A 13,525-nucleotide genomic window follows, 5' to 3' on the forward strand; every position below is an offset into this window, starting at 1 on the left:
AGACTTGGCTTTTGCTTTCTCTCTCGGCATCCATTGAGTTTTTACATGGCACATGTACTTTTCCTAGAGTGCTGGGACCTATAACTTACTTAGTTTTTCTTTGTCCTACATCTCATGCCAGTAAAAGCCATCATCCAGTTTTTGCTAGCAGTAAAATTTCCAGCTACTTTAGTAGGCAAAAATTGTCTACCCGTAACAGATCTTTTATTCAACTGTGCATTGTATTCTTTTATTAAAACTTCTAATATTTGTTTCTTTTTTAATTTAAAAAGCATGTCGCTGAGGCTTTTATTAAATAAAGCAATTATCTTTCTTCTATACCATTAGTTTTCAGACATGATTCCTCCACTAGTACCAAAGCTTGGCATGGCTGTAATAGTGAATATACTCCCTGAAAGGAACATGGGAAGCTGCCTTATACAAAGTCACACCATTTGTCTATCTAGCTCCATGTTGTCCACACTGACTGGCAGCAGCTCACCACAGTTTCAGACATGTTTTGCATCACCTGGAGTTTGCAAAGGCCTGAATATACAGTCTTGTGTAGGCATGGCATTTGCTTAGCCTCTCAGCTATACATACCTTTACTGAACTACAGAAATGTTATTCCTCTCCTTCCCCCTAGGAGGACTTAAAAACATGACAAAGCATTGCATTGCATCCAAAGTATCACTAAGTAACTCCTTGAAGAGCGGAACAACTTCTGCTTATGCGATGGGACTTTCTTCCTCCCCCTTCCCATCCACACTCCCTACATTTGTTTGGGAAGTTCTCACAACTACCTGGGGCAGATTTGCCCAGGAGGAGGAGAGGAGGGAAACTTCGTTTTGCAAGCTGAAGTTATTCTGCTAGTGCAATTAATTTATTTGGCTACCGCCCTCTGTGAGATGGTGAGTTTCAGTGCCCACCCTACATGTCATTGGCTTCTGGTGGTGGTGTGGGTAGGGAATCTCACCATATGAGGACACTGTTGGATGTAGGAAGCACTCCTAAACCTACAATAAGGATGGAATGCAATTTGCATTCAGTGAACATCCCCTTTGTCCACATACTGTTTAGCCTAGATCAGGGGTTCCCAACAAAATTTTCTCGAGGACCCCTCATCGAGCCGCTATTGTGACAAGGACCCCCATTAATTCCTAATCCTAAATCTAATTCCTAATTCCTAATCTAATTTTTCCAGTAAGCTTAACACTGATCTTGGAAGGGTTAGGTTCAAGGGACGCCGACGATTTAGGTTCAATGGACACTGACAAGATCGGTTCGAGAGTCACTGACTTACTTGCTTGAACATCAAATGCATTATCTTCCTCTTCATCTGTAGGCCTTTGTCGTTTTAACGAACCACTTTTTAACCAACGGTCCATTTTTAACTACGTGAACTGTAGCTTCCGCGAAAAACAACGCTTTGTTTACAAACACTACTGTTTTGCAAAGAGGCAGCGCACACCAGGGAGGAGGGAGGGGAATGGAGAAGACAGGGTACCTGCGCAGTAGCGCACAAATTAAGCTGACGCGCGCAAAGCATCTTGAGGAGGTGAGCGTTAGTAGAATGCGGCACTGCCTCTTTGCAAAACAGTAGTGTCTGTAAAGCGCCGCCTAACGGCATACAGCAGAACTACTGCCTCTATCTAATTCTAGTTTTGCGCTAGACTCTGCTCATGCAGGAAGCGGCCAAAACAAAAAATCTGTTATCATACGAAATATATTTAATATATTTTTCATTCTAATAGCATCTTGCGGACCCCTCTGGCATAGCTCGCGGACCCCTGGGGGTCCCCGGACAACCTGTTGGGAACCACTGGCCTAGATCATTTCTTCCAGATTTGCTTGTCTGCTGTTACGGATCTTCCCCTGTAGAGATATATGCAAACAGTTTGTATGGTGCGCTGGTTAGACTCAATAGCCCTCATTGCACCCAGTAAATACTGGGCCCAGAATATTCTCTTAAGTTACAAGGGATCCACGGAAGACAAATCAATACAAGTACAAAAAACCTCACAACACACCTCTATTGTGCTGTCTACCTCAGTCATGACTCTGATAGATCAGGAGAAGGGCCAAGCAGATCAGGAGGGCCAGTGGCGCAAGTTTACTGAACCAAATTATTGGTTAGTTATTCATTGTTGGAGTGTTTAACTGAAGCAGGAATTGAGTGAATGGAGTGATGTGGTGGGTGCAAGGAGATTGTTTTGGGAGGTGTATATGGAGGTTTTGTATCATAGAATCATAGAATTTGTAGAGTTGGAGTGGACCACGACGGACATCTAGTCCAACCCCCTGCAATGCAGGAATGTTTTGCCCAACGTGGGGCTCAAACCCATGACCCTGAGATTAAGAATCTCATGTACTACCAACTGAACTAGATTAATTTTGTGTAGCACGAATGTACAGTTTTATGTAGTGTACATGTAGATGAATTATGGCTGTATTATGTGTTTCTGTAACACAATGAAATGCTTTGATGTGATGTAACGGTGTTACCTTTTGATTAGGGACTTAGAATTGTAGAGTTGGATTATCAAGTCTGACCTCCTGCACTGCAGGAGTATTGTGATACATATTTATAAAAACACAAAAAGCCTGCTAGATCAGGCCAATGGCCCATCTAGTCCAGCACCCTGTTCTCATAGTGACCAACCACATGCCTGGGGGAAGCATGCACGCACAAGAGTACCATAGTCTTCTTACATTCTTACGAACAAGCAACCTGCTCCCTGGCTCTGTCCAGGGTGCTGAAGTGCCTATCTCTGTCCACCAGTGTTTTCCACTTGATTCCTGACCCAGGACTGGCTGGTGCCCCTGCCTGCATAATAACTGCACTGACCAGTAACTTGAGATCTATTCCAGAAGCTATTTTCACCCAGCTCTCCTTATGTGCTCAACGGAGCCATAATGGGACAACCACTTCCTCATTGTTGTTGTTGTTTAGTCGTTTAGTCATGTCCGACTCTTCGTGACCCCATGGCCAGGCACTCCTGTCTTCCACTGCCTCCCGCAGTTTGGTCAAACTCATGTTCGTAGCTTCGAGAACACTGTCCAACCATCTCGTCCTCTGTCGTCCACTTCTCCTAGTGCCCTCCATCTTTCCCAACATCAAGGTGTTTTCCAAGGATTCTTCTCTTCTCATGAGGTGGCCAAAGTATTGGAGCCTCAGCTTCACGATCTGTCCTTCCAGTGAGCACTCAGGGCTGATTTCCTTAAGAATGGATAGGTTTGATCTTCTTGCAGTCCATGGGACTCTCAAGAGTCTCCTCCAGCACCACAATTCAAAAGCATCAATTCTTCGGCGATCAGCCTTCTTTATGGTCCAGCTCTCACTTCCATACATCACTACTGGGAAAACCATAGCTTTAACTATACGGACCTTTGTAGGCAAGGTGATGTCTCTGCTTTTTAAGATGCTCTAGGTTTGTCATTGCTTTTCTCCCAAGAAGCAGGCGTCTTTTAATTTCGTGACTGCTGTCACCATCTGCAGTGATCAAGGAGCCCAAGAAAGTAAAATCTCTCACTGCCTCCATTTCTTCCCCTTCTATTTGCCAGGAGGTGATGGGACCAGTGGCCATGATCTTGTTTTTTTTGATGTTGAGCTTCAGACCATATTTTGCGCTCTCCTCTTTCACCCTCATTAAAAGGTTTTTTAATTCCTCCTCACTTTCTGCCATCAAGGTTGTGTCATCTGCATATCTGAGGTTGTTGATATTTCTTCCGGCAATCTTAATTCCGGCTTGGGATTCATCTAGTCCAGCCTTTCGCATGATGAATTCTGCATATAAGTTAAATAAGCAGGGAGACAATATACAACCTTGTCGTACTCCTTTCCCAATTTTGAACCAACCAGTTGTTCCATATCCAGTTCTAACTGTAGCTTCTTGTCCCACATAGAGATTTCTCAGGAGACAGATGAGGTGATCAGGCACTCCCATTTCTTTAAGAACTTGCCATAGTTTGCTGTGGTCGACACAGTCAAAGGCTTTTGCATAGTCAATGAAGCAGAAGTAGACGTTTTTCTGGAACTCTCTAGCTTTCTCCATAATCCAGCGCATGTTTGCTATTTGGTCTCTGGTTCCTCTGCCCCTTCGAAATCCAGCTTGCACTTCTGGGAGTTCTCGGTCCACATACTGCCTAAGCCTGCCTTGTAGAATTTTAAGCATAACCTTGCTAGCGTGTGAAATGAGCGCAATTGTGCGGTAGTTGGAGCATTCTTTGGCACTGCCCTTCTTTGGAATTGGGATGTAGACTGATCTTCTCCAATCCTCTGGCCATTGCTGAATTTTCCAAACTTGCTGGCATATTGGGTGTAGCACCTTAACAGCATCATCTTTTAAAATTTTAAATAGTTCAGCTGGAATATCATCACTTCCACTGGCCTTGTTATTAGCAATGCTTTCTAAGGCCCATTTGACTTCATTCTCCAAGATGTCTGGCTCAAGGTCAGCAACCACACTATCTGGGGTGTACGAGACCTCCATATCTTTCTGGTATAATTCCTCTGTGTATTCTTGCCACCTCTTCTTGATGTCTTCTGCTTCTGTTAGGTCCTTACCACTTTTGTCCTTTATTATGGTAATCTTTGTACGAAATGTTCGTTTCATATCTCCAATTTTCTTGAACAGATCTCTGGTTTTCCCCATTCTATTGTTTTCTATTTCTTTGCATTGCTCATTTAAGAAGACCCTCTTGTCTCTCCTTGCTATTGTTTGGAAATCTGCATTCAGTTTCCTGTATCTTTCCCTATCTCCCTTGCATTTTGCTTGCCTCCTCTCCTCCGCTATTTGTAAGGCCTCGTTGGACAGCCATTTTGCTTTCTTGCATTTCCTTTTCCTTGGGATGGTTTTCATTGCTGCCTCCTGTATAATGTTACGAGCCTCCATCCATAGTTCTTCAGGCACTCTGTCCACCAAATCTAAATCCTTAAACCTGTTCCTCACTTCCACTGTGTATTCATAAGGGATTTGATTCAGATTGTATCTTACTGGCCCAGTGGTTTTTCCTACTTTCTTCAGTTTAAGCTGGAATTTTGCTATAAGAAGCTGATGATCTGAGTTACAGTCAGCTCCAGGTCTTGTTTTTGCTGACTGTATGGAGCTTCTCCATCTTTGGCTGCAGAGAATATAATCAATCTGATTTCGATGCTGTCCATTTGGTGATATCCATGTGTAGAGTCGTCTCTTGTGTTGTTGGAATAGAGTGTTTGTGATGACCAGCTTGTTCTCTTGACAGAACTCTATTAGCCTTTGCCCTGCTTCATTTTGAACTCCAAGGCCAAACTTGCCAGTTGTTCCTTTTATCTCTTGATTCCCTACTTTAGCATTCCGGTCCCCTGTAATGAGAAGAACATCCTTCTTTGGTGTCATTTCTAGAAGGTGTTGTAGGTCTTCATAGAATTGGTCAATTTCACTTTCTTCAGCACCGGTAGTTGGTGCATAAACTTGGATTACTGTGATGTTAAAAGGTCTGCCTTGGATTCGTATCGAGATCATTCTGTCATTTTTGAGATTGCATCCCATTACAGCTTTTGCCACTCTTTTGTTGACTATGAGGGCCACTCCATTTCTGCTACAGGATTCTTGCCCACAGTAGTAGATATGATAGTCATCCGAACTGAATTCACCCATTCCCTTCCATTTTAGTTCACTGATGCCCAGGATGTCGATATTTATTCTTGTCATCTCATTTTTGACCACATCCAGCTTACCTCCACTCATGGTTCTTACATTCCAGGTTCCTATGCAATATTTTTCTTTACAGCATCGGACTTTCCTTTCGCTTCCAGGCATATCCGCAACTGAGCGTCCTTTCGGCTTTGGCCCAGCCGCTTCATCAGCTCTGAATCTACTTGTACTTGTCCTCCGCTCTTCCTCAGTAGCATGTTGGACGCCTTCCGACCTGAGGGGCTCATCTTCCAGCGTCATAACTTTTATATGCCTGTTGTCTTTGTCCATGGAGTTTTCTTGGCAGGGATACTGGAGTGGCTTGCCAGTTCCTTCTCCAGGTGGATCACGTTTAGTCAAAACTCTCCACTATGACCTGTCCATCTTGGGTGGCCCTGCATGGCATAGCTCATAGCTTCTCTGAGTTATTCAAGCCCCTTCGCCACGACAAGGCATTGATCCATGAAGTCTTCATAGAACTGGTCAATTTCACTTTCTTCAGCACCGGTAGTTGGTGCATAAACTTGGATTACTGTGATGTTAAAAGGTCTGCCTTGGATTCGTATCGAGATCATTCTGTCATTTTTGAGATTGCATCCCATTACAGCTTTTGCCACTCTTTTGTTGACTATGAGGGCCACTCCATTTCTTCTACGGGATTCTTGCCCACAGTAGTAGATATGATAGTCACCCGAACTGAATTCACCCATTCCCTTCCATTTTAGTTCACTGATGCCCAGGATGTCAATATTTATTCTTGCCATCTCATTTTTCACCACATCCAGCTTACCAGGGTTCATGGTTCTTACATTCCAGGTTCCTATGCAATATTTTTCTTTACAGCATCAGACTTTCCTTTCGCTTCCAGGCATATCCGCAACTGAGCGACCTTTCGGCTTTGGCCCAACCGCTTCATCAGCTCTGAATCTACTTGTACTTGTCCTCTGCTCTTCCTCAGTAGCATGTTGGACGCCTTCCGACCTGAGGGGCTCATCCTCCAGCGTCATAACTTTTATATGCCTGTTGTCTTTGTCCATAGAGTTTTCTTGGCAGGGATACTGGAGTGGCTTGCCAATTCCTTCTCCAGGTGGATCACGTTTGGTCAAAACATAACTTCTCTAAGTTATTTAAGCCCCTTCGCCACGGCAAGGCAGTGATCCATGAAGGGGACTTCCTCATTGAGTTTCTGTTAAGTATGGCCCTTGGGGTCAGTGTGAGCTGTGCTCATGGGATTAATCTTCATCTTAGTCTGTGACTGTGCTGTACCCATGTCATACCTTCCCGCAGCTCACAATTCCTTACATGTGGACAGGTAGGGGGGATATAACTGCCTGAGCATAGGATGCACTGAATGAGCCCACCTGACAACTTCTATTCTTTAGCCACCAAGTCAGGCTATTGTAAAAATAAGTAATATCCATTTTCCATATGGCAGGAGATAGCACCTCTCTCAATTTCTCTCTCCTATACGGTAGATAATAGCATGGTACCTTAGTTTAATTCATGGATGGCAAACTTATGGCTCTCTAGTTTATACTGGCCAGGGCTGATGAGAGTTGGAGTTGGTTTTTTTCCAAGGAATTAGGGGAATGGTGGGAAATGACGGCACTTGAGACCTGGGAGAGCACTTGCCAGTAATCATGTTCCACTCCATCAACATTGATTCCCAGGTGGTTTGCAAGAGTATAGAAAAAGAAGCACAAGTTTAAAACAGGCCAACAATAATTATTATTTTTTAAAAAAAAACTAAGCAAAAACGGTAAAAAAGTCAAACAGATGGAACTTAATATCTATGCCAGCTAACATTGACTCTGACTGCCCATGTTTATCTGGTGTTCTTTCTCGTCACCTCCTATCTCATTCTAAAAATGGGAGATGTTGGAGACTGAGGCTGGGAGAGCTAAATGGAGAGCTGCTGTTTTGCCACTGAGCCAAAGTCCCTCCCTCAGAGATGCTTCTCTCTTCTTATTGACCTTCTTGTTGGAGAACCCCCGATAAATTTTGGAGGAACCCCAGCTTTCTTCGACACGTGGTTTGAAAACCAGTGATCTTAAGGTATTTCTGCTGCAGCAACAGAAACGTGGATCCAGAAGTTCTTGTCTCAGATTTCTTCCTTCCTTGCTGTCCTTTGGAATAAAGCAGCATTTACCCTCAAAGGGGAGGGGGAAAAAATGAAATGTGTTCAACATATGGCATCTGCAACCATTTGATATTTTAAATCTATAGTAAATGTCAGGAACAATTTTTACTGCCCTCCCTACATTACAAGCGCGTGGATCATTTGTCTTTCAAAGGACTAGTAAACCTTAATTTGCTTTAGCAGCTCTCAGCGGATTTTTATTGTTTCTTACTGCTGCCTCTCAACTCATGTAATTTGTAAAACTAAATATGAACTGCTAAACTCCATCAATTTGGTAGTATTCTTTAATATCAATTTTTACATAATTAGCCTCCAAACTGTGTTCAATTACTGCCAATTAATCTCGTGTACTTGGAAGGACAACACTCATTTCCCAGGGAGCACGGCATCTAAAACAGAAGATAGTTCTGATAAATGGGAACGGGCATAATTTTCTTTCTTTGCTCTCATTGTATGGGCTGGTTTGCTTGGACATTTCTCCACCTAATACCTGCTTCTTCTGGTAAAAAGGTAAAGGTAAAGGGGCCCCTGACCATCAGGTCCAGTCGTGTCCGACTCTGGGGTTGCGGCGCTCATCTCGCTCTATAGGCCAAGGGAGCCAGCGTTTGTCCGCAGACAGCTTCCGGGTCATGTGGCCAGCATGACAAAGCTGCTTCTGGCGAACCAGAGCAGCACACAGAAACGCCGTTTACCTTCCCGCCGGAGCGGTACCTATTTATCTACTTGCACTTTGAAGTGCTTTCAAACTGCTAGGTGGGCAGGAGCTGGGACCAAGCAACGGGAGCTCACCCCGTTGCAGGGATTCGAACCGCCGACCTTCTGATCAGCAAGCCCTAGACTCTGTGGATTAACCCACAGCGCCACCTGGGTCCCTGCTTCTTCTGGTACCTCTCCCTAATTCATCCTACATGCTTGGCAACCCCATGCTCTAAATGGTCTATTGACACTAGCTTTTCAGTACACATATGCTGAGCTTATTTAGTTTCCCCACAAGGAAATGAGAGATGGGTAAAATATAAAGGTATGATTGTGGAAAGTGGGGGTGTTGTTACAGCGATAATAGATTTCATCTTGCAGTAATTGGCAACTCTACCTCCTTATTTGTCCCTCGTCTTCTAAGCTTAATCAACGTAAGGCTGTAAAAATACAGGCACACGGACATATACAAATTGCACCCCACCCATAAATATGCATAAAGTGATTAGTAACATTGCTGAGGAGTTATATAAATTGTGCACGATGTAAACAGCAGAGGCATTTTTTTGGCACAAGAGTTATCCGAAAAAGGACACATAGAACATTAACAAGAATCCAGCAAACATTTTTTTTCCATTGACTTACAAAAGTTCGTCATAATGAACAAGGCTCCCCATTCAAAGTTTCACTCAGAAACCGTTAGGTTTCTGCATACTTTGCATGCCATGGGGATAGAGTTGATATGGTTGATGCAAAAGGTTGGTGGACTTAGTTACTGTACAAAGTTCTGGGCCCATTTCAGCTCCCCAGTATATTTTCACTACATGTCATCAAATGCTCAAAGATGCTTGTTTCCTGTTCCTGCTTTAATAATGCCCCCTTCAGGGTATTTATGCCCTATCCGCTTGAACAAGCATTCAAAGCCAATATTCAATAAAGATAGTACTACCCCCCCCAAAAAAAAAATCATCTAAAAGGAATAGCTGAGGATGTTGGAGGATTCCAACAGAAACAGGAGTGGAAATGTTTGCTTATTCATCCCATGTCTGGAATGGAAATCAATCCAGCAAATACAATTGGCCCTGTTTTGCTAGCAGAAGTTCTTAGAATAATGGAACTGTAGAGTTGGAAGGGACCCTAAGGGTCATTTATTCCAACCCCCTGCAAGGCAGGGATCACAGCTTATGAATCCCTGGCAGGTGACCGTCTTACATGGGACCAGTTAGGTGAATATGGCCCTTTGTTGTTATCTTCCTTGATGTAGCCCTGTGACCTTAGGATGAATGGCAAGGTATAAATCCCATTCATAAACAAGCACACCATACTACACTGAATAGTTTTCAGTGCCAACTAAGAACCTTCCTCTTCTGCCAGGCGTTTTGATTAACAGTGGAGCGTTGGAGTCGTCTTATTGTGTTGTATATCGAGACTTCTAATCTTGTTTTATTTGTTATGTGTTTATGGTGACCCACCCCAGGATCATTTGATGATAAAGGACAGGGTATAAATTCAAGAAACAAATACGTACAATTACAAATCTAAAGCACGTTTCATTTGCCAATCACGCGCTTCTCGTAGATGGAATTGGCACTTTGGTGGGAGTGTGTCTATCACATGGAGAGGTGCCAGTTCTGTTGTGGAGAGCCACACTGTAAAGATCTCTCTTAAAAATTTAATTACATTTTTGTTTTACAGATAGTATGGCAGTCAAAGTCAGCCGGAAAGTTCCTTGTGTACTGGCGAATGATACAGGGTCTACAATAAGCAGTAGTAACCCCAGCATCTCCTCTGCAGCAGGCACCAACACCGAGAAAGCCCCAAACAATTCTGCACCTGCTAAGCATAAATCCTAAGTATTGTTCATACAGGTGGACCAGTTCAGTAGGATGTGCTGGAGATGAGGCTGTCAGGAACCTTTAAAAAAACAAAAAACTGATTATGAAAACCATAACGTTGATGCACAACCTAGTAATGTGTGGGTGATGAGTAGATTTCTAAACAGCTATAACATGGTGTGTCAGGCAAAAACTTAAAACAGCAGTGGTCTTGTCACATGGCCAGCAGAAAGAGTTTGCCATCGTGTCTAGCGATGGCAAGAGACCCAAATAATGTGAACCATAATTTCGCATTGTCTTCTTCTCCCTGTTAAAGTCAAGGCGCTTCCAGACTGTTTTTGGATGGGATGCAGTCATATACCAAGAAATTCAGGTTGCATAATTACAGCAGCCTGGGAAGTTTTGTACAACAAAGCACCTTGTTCCAAATATCAGAGTTTTTGTGATATGGAGAGGGATGGGGAAAGGCACTGGGAAGTGTGGGATAATACTTGCTTTCCTGCAATTTTGTCTGACGTTTCTGCAGATTAGACCAAATGCTCATTAAATCTCCCTGAAAATGTATCAGGGTTAATGCTCAATAAACAGGTAACCTGGAGATACCCTTACAAGCAGTAATATTCTGGCAATTCTAGCAGTGCTACTAAGGTGCAGAAGCAAATGAACTCCCTGCTGAAAATGGCAAGTTACTTGACTTGTCCCTGGTGCACCAGGAATATTGCAGTTATCACTGATGAAAACATTTCTGTTTCACTGAGCTTTCTTAGAATATTAATTAGATGCAGTAATGGGCATCTGTTCTGCATTTTAGGATATTTATTTTTAACAACAAGCATTGTATTTCTAAAATACAATGCTATAAAATTGCTGTAAAATTAGAATTTCCACAGTAGTTATATACAATATACAATAACTGATTTGATGGCAAGCCACCTGCGGTTCACTTCCACCTCTTTCTGAAGCTTTCATTGTGAAATATCCATACCTTTATTTTAAAAACAGCAACAACAACAACCTGTCTCTTAATCTGTAAAGCAATCGTTTTGAGAAAAGCCCTGCTCGATCACATTAAGGGCCCATTTAGTTCAGCAGGAACGACAGCAGCAAACCAAGAGAGTAACATAGGGACAGCCACTACTGAGAAGGTAGTGAGGTCTTCAGAACTTAACCTGGCAGTGAAAACATGAATAGGAACATAGGAAGTTGCCCTCCCTTCAGATGTCAGGAAAATAAACAACTACCGTGTTTCCCTTTTTTAAAGACACCGTCTTATAACCTTTTTCCTCCGAAAAAACACAGGGTGGCTTACTTTCGGTGGGATGTCTTTTTTTATTATTACCGGTACGGTTTTTACAGCTCAGGGCGCTGGCTCAGGGCGCTTCTGGGCTCTCTTGAGTGCTTGGTGCTGCAGCAGCCACCGGTTCCGGGTAGCGGGGTGGCAGGCGTCCTTGGCCGGGCCAGGTGGAGGCCGCTAGCTCAGGCGCTCCGCCCGTCGCTGCAGGGCACTCCAAGCTCATTGGCCAGGCCAGGCAAGGAAGAAGCAGTGAGCCCAGCGGTGGCGGCAAGCACGGAAGTGGCAGGGACGGCGGTGGACGAGAAGGCGGAGCGCGGGGATGCAGCCAGCAAGGCGGGAGCGCGATCAGCTGTAAAGCAGCGCTCTTGGAGCACCGCTTCACAGCTGATCATGCTCCTGCAGTGACGGTCGCATGGAGTGACTCTGTGAGTGGAAGTGCCTGTGGGGGTTGGTTTCCACGGCGCGGAAGTATGGCTTATTTTGGGGGTATGTCTTATATTTCTCAAATGCTTAAAAACCCTGCTTACTTTATGACTACGTATTAAAAAGGGGGAAACAGGGTATCTGACTTTTAGAAGACATCTGAAGGCAGCCCTGTTTAGGGAAGTTTTTAATGTTTGATGTTTTATTCTGTTTAATATTCTGTTGGGAGCCTCACAGAGTGGCTGGGGTATTAATAATAATATTAATAATAATAATACTGCTTTGGGGGGCAGGGGGCGCTGTGGGTTAAACCATAGAGCCTAGGGCTTGCCGATCAGAAGGTCGGCGGTTCAAATCCCCGCAATGGGGTGAGCTCCCTGCCCTGCTCCTGCCCACCTAGCAGTTTGAAAGCATGTCAAAATGCAAGTAGATAAATAGGTACCGCTCCACCGGGAAGGTAAACAGTGTTTCCGTGCGCTGCTCTGGTTCTCCAGAAGCGGTTTAGTCATGCTGGCCACATGACCCGGAAGCAGTCTGCAGACAAACGCTGGCTCCCTCGGCCTATAGAGCAGGATGAGCGTGCAACCGCAGAGTCGTCCGTGACTGGACCTAACGGTCAGGGGTACCTTTACCGTTACCTAACACTGCTTCAGATCCTTGGTCCATCTAACAAAGTTTTTTCTACACTGGCAGTGGCTCTCCAGAGTTTCAGAAAGGAGACATTCCCAGTTCTGGGCCTTCGACACTGAGCATCACTCAAGCATAGAAAGAGCTGCCCCATTCTCTGGACCTTCTTTCACACAGAGACTGTAGAGCAGAGAGATGGGGAATCTGGATTACATCTCCCATCATCACTGACTACCGGACAATCTGGTTGGGGCTTATGGGAGTTGGAGTCCAACAACATGTGAGAGGCCATAGCTTCCCCACTCTTGTGCTACAGTTGAGTTTCCCTTTTTGGATTCCCTGCAGGAAGGAGATGGGGGAAAGTTTGGGACTTTGCTTGCTACGCCTGATGAGAAGCAGGAAATTTCTCAGCTGATGCCAGCTTGCATCTTTGCAACCAGCTAGTGAGCCGGATGCTGTTTGTCAGATGGACACAATATCCTTCCCCTGTAGGTGGTCTTTGTTTCATTAGGCTTCAGATTGATGGCACCAAACAGTAATCCAAAAATGTGCAATGGGGACATCCGCCTCATTTTTCATTAACAGTGTTTCCCAAACACACTGGAAGCAAGAAGAAACCGTAGATTTTGTCCGGCTTATTTTTATCCTTGAAGACACGATTGATTATCCAACATCACTGCTGGATGCTGGCTGTTCCCGTTAAACGATGTCTAGTACATAACAAGAGGAGACGGGTGTTTGGCACAATCGAGCCACGTGAGTATATTGTGCCCCCCCCCAAAAGAAGTTGTTAGTGAAGCCGATAAAACCCTGCTTTTTCTAAAGATTAAATGAGCTTGGCAGTGGCGCTTCTTCG

Source organism: Zootoca vivipara, chromosome 3 (assembly GCF_963506605.1).
Source record: "Zootoca vivipara chromosome 3, rZooViv1.1, whole genome shotgun sequence".
Classification (NCBI taxonomy): domain Eukaryota; kingdom Metazoa; phylum Chordata; class Lepidosauria; order Squamata; family Lacertidae; genus Zootoca; species Zootoca vivipara.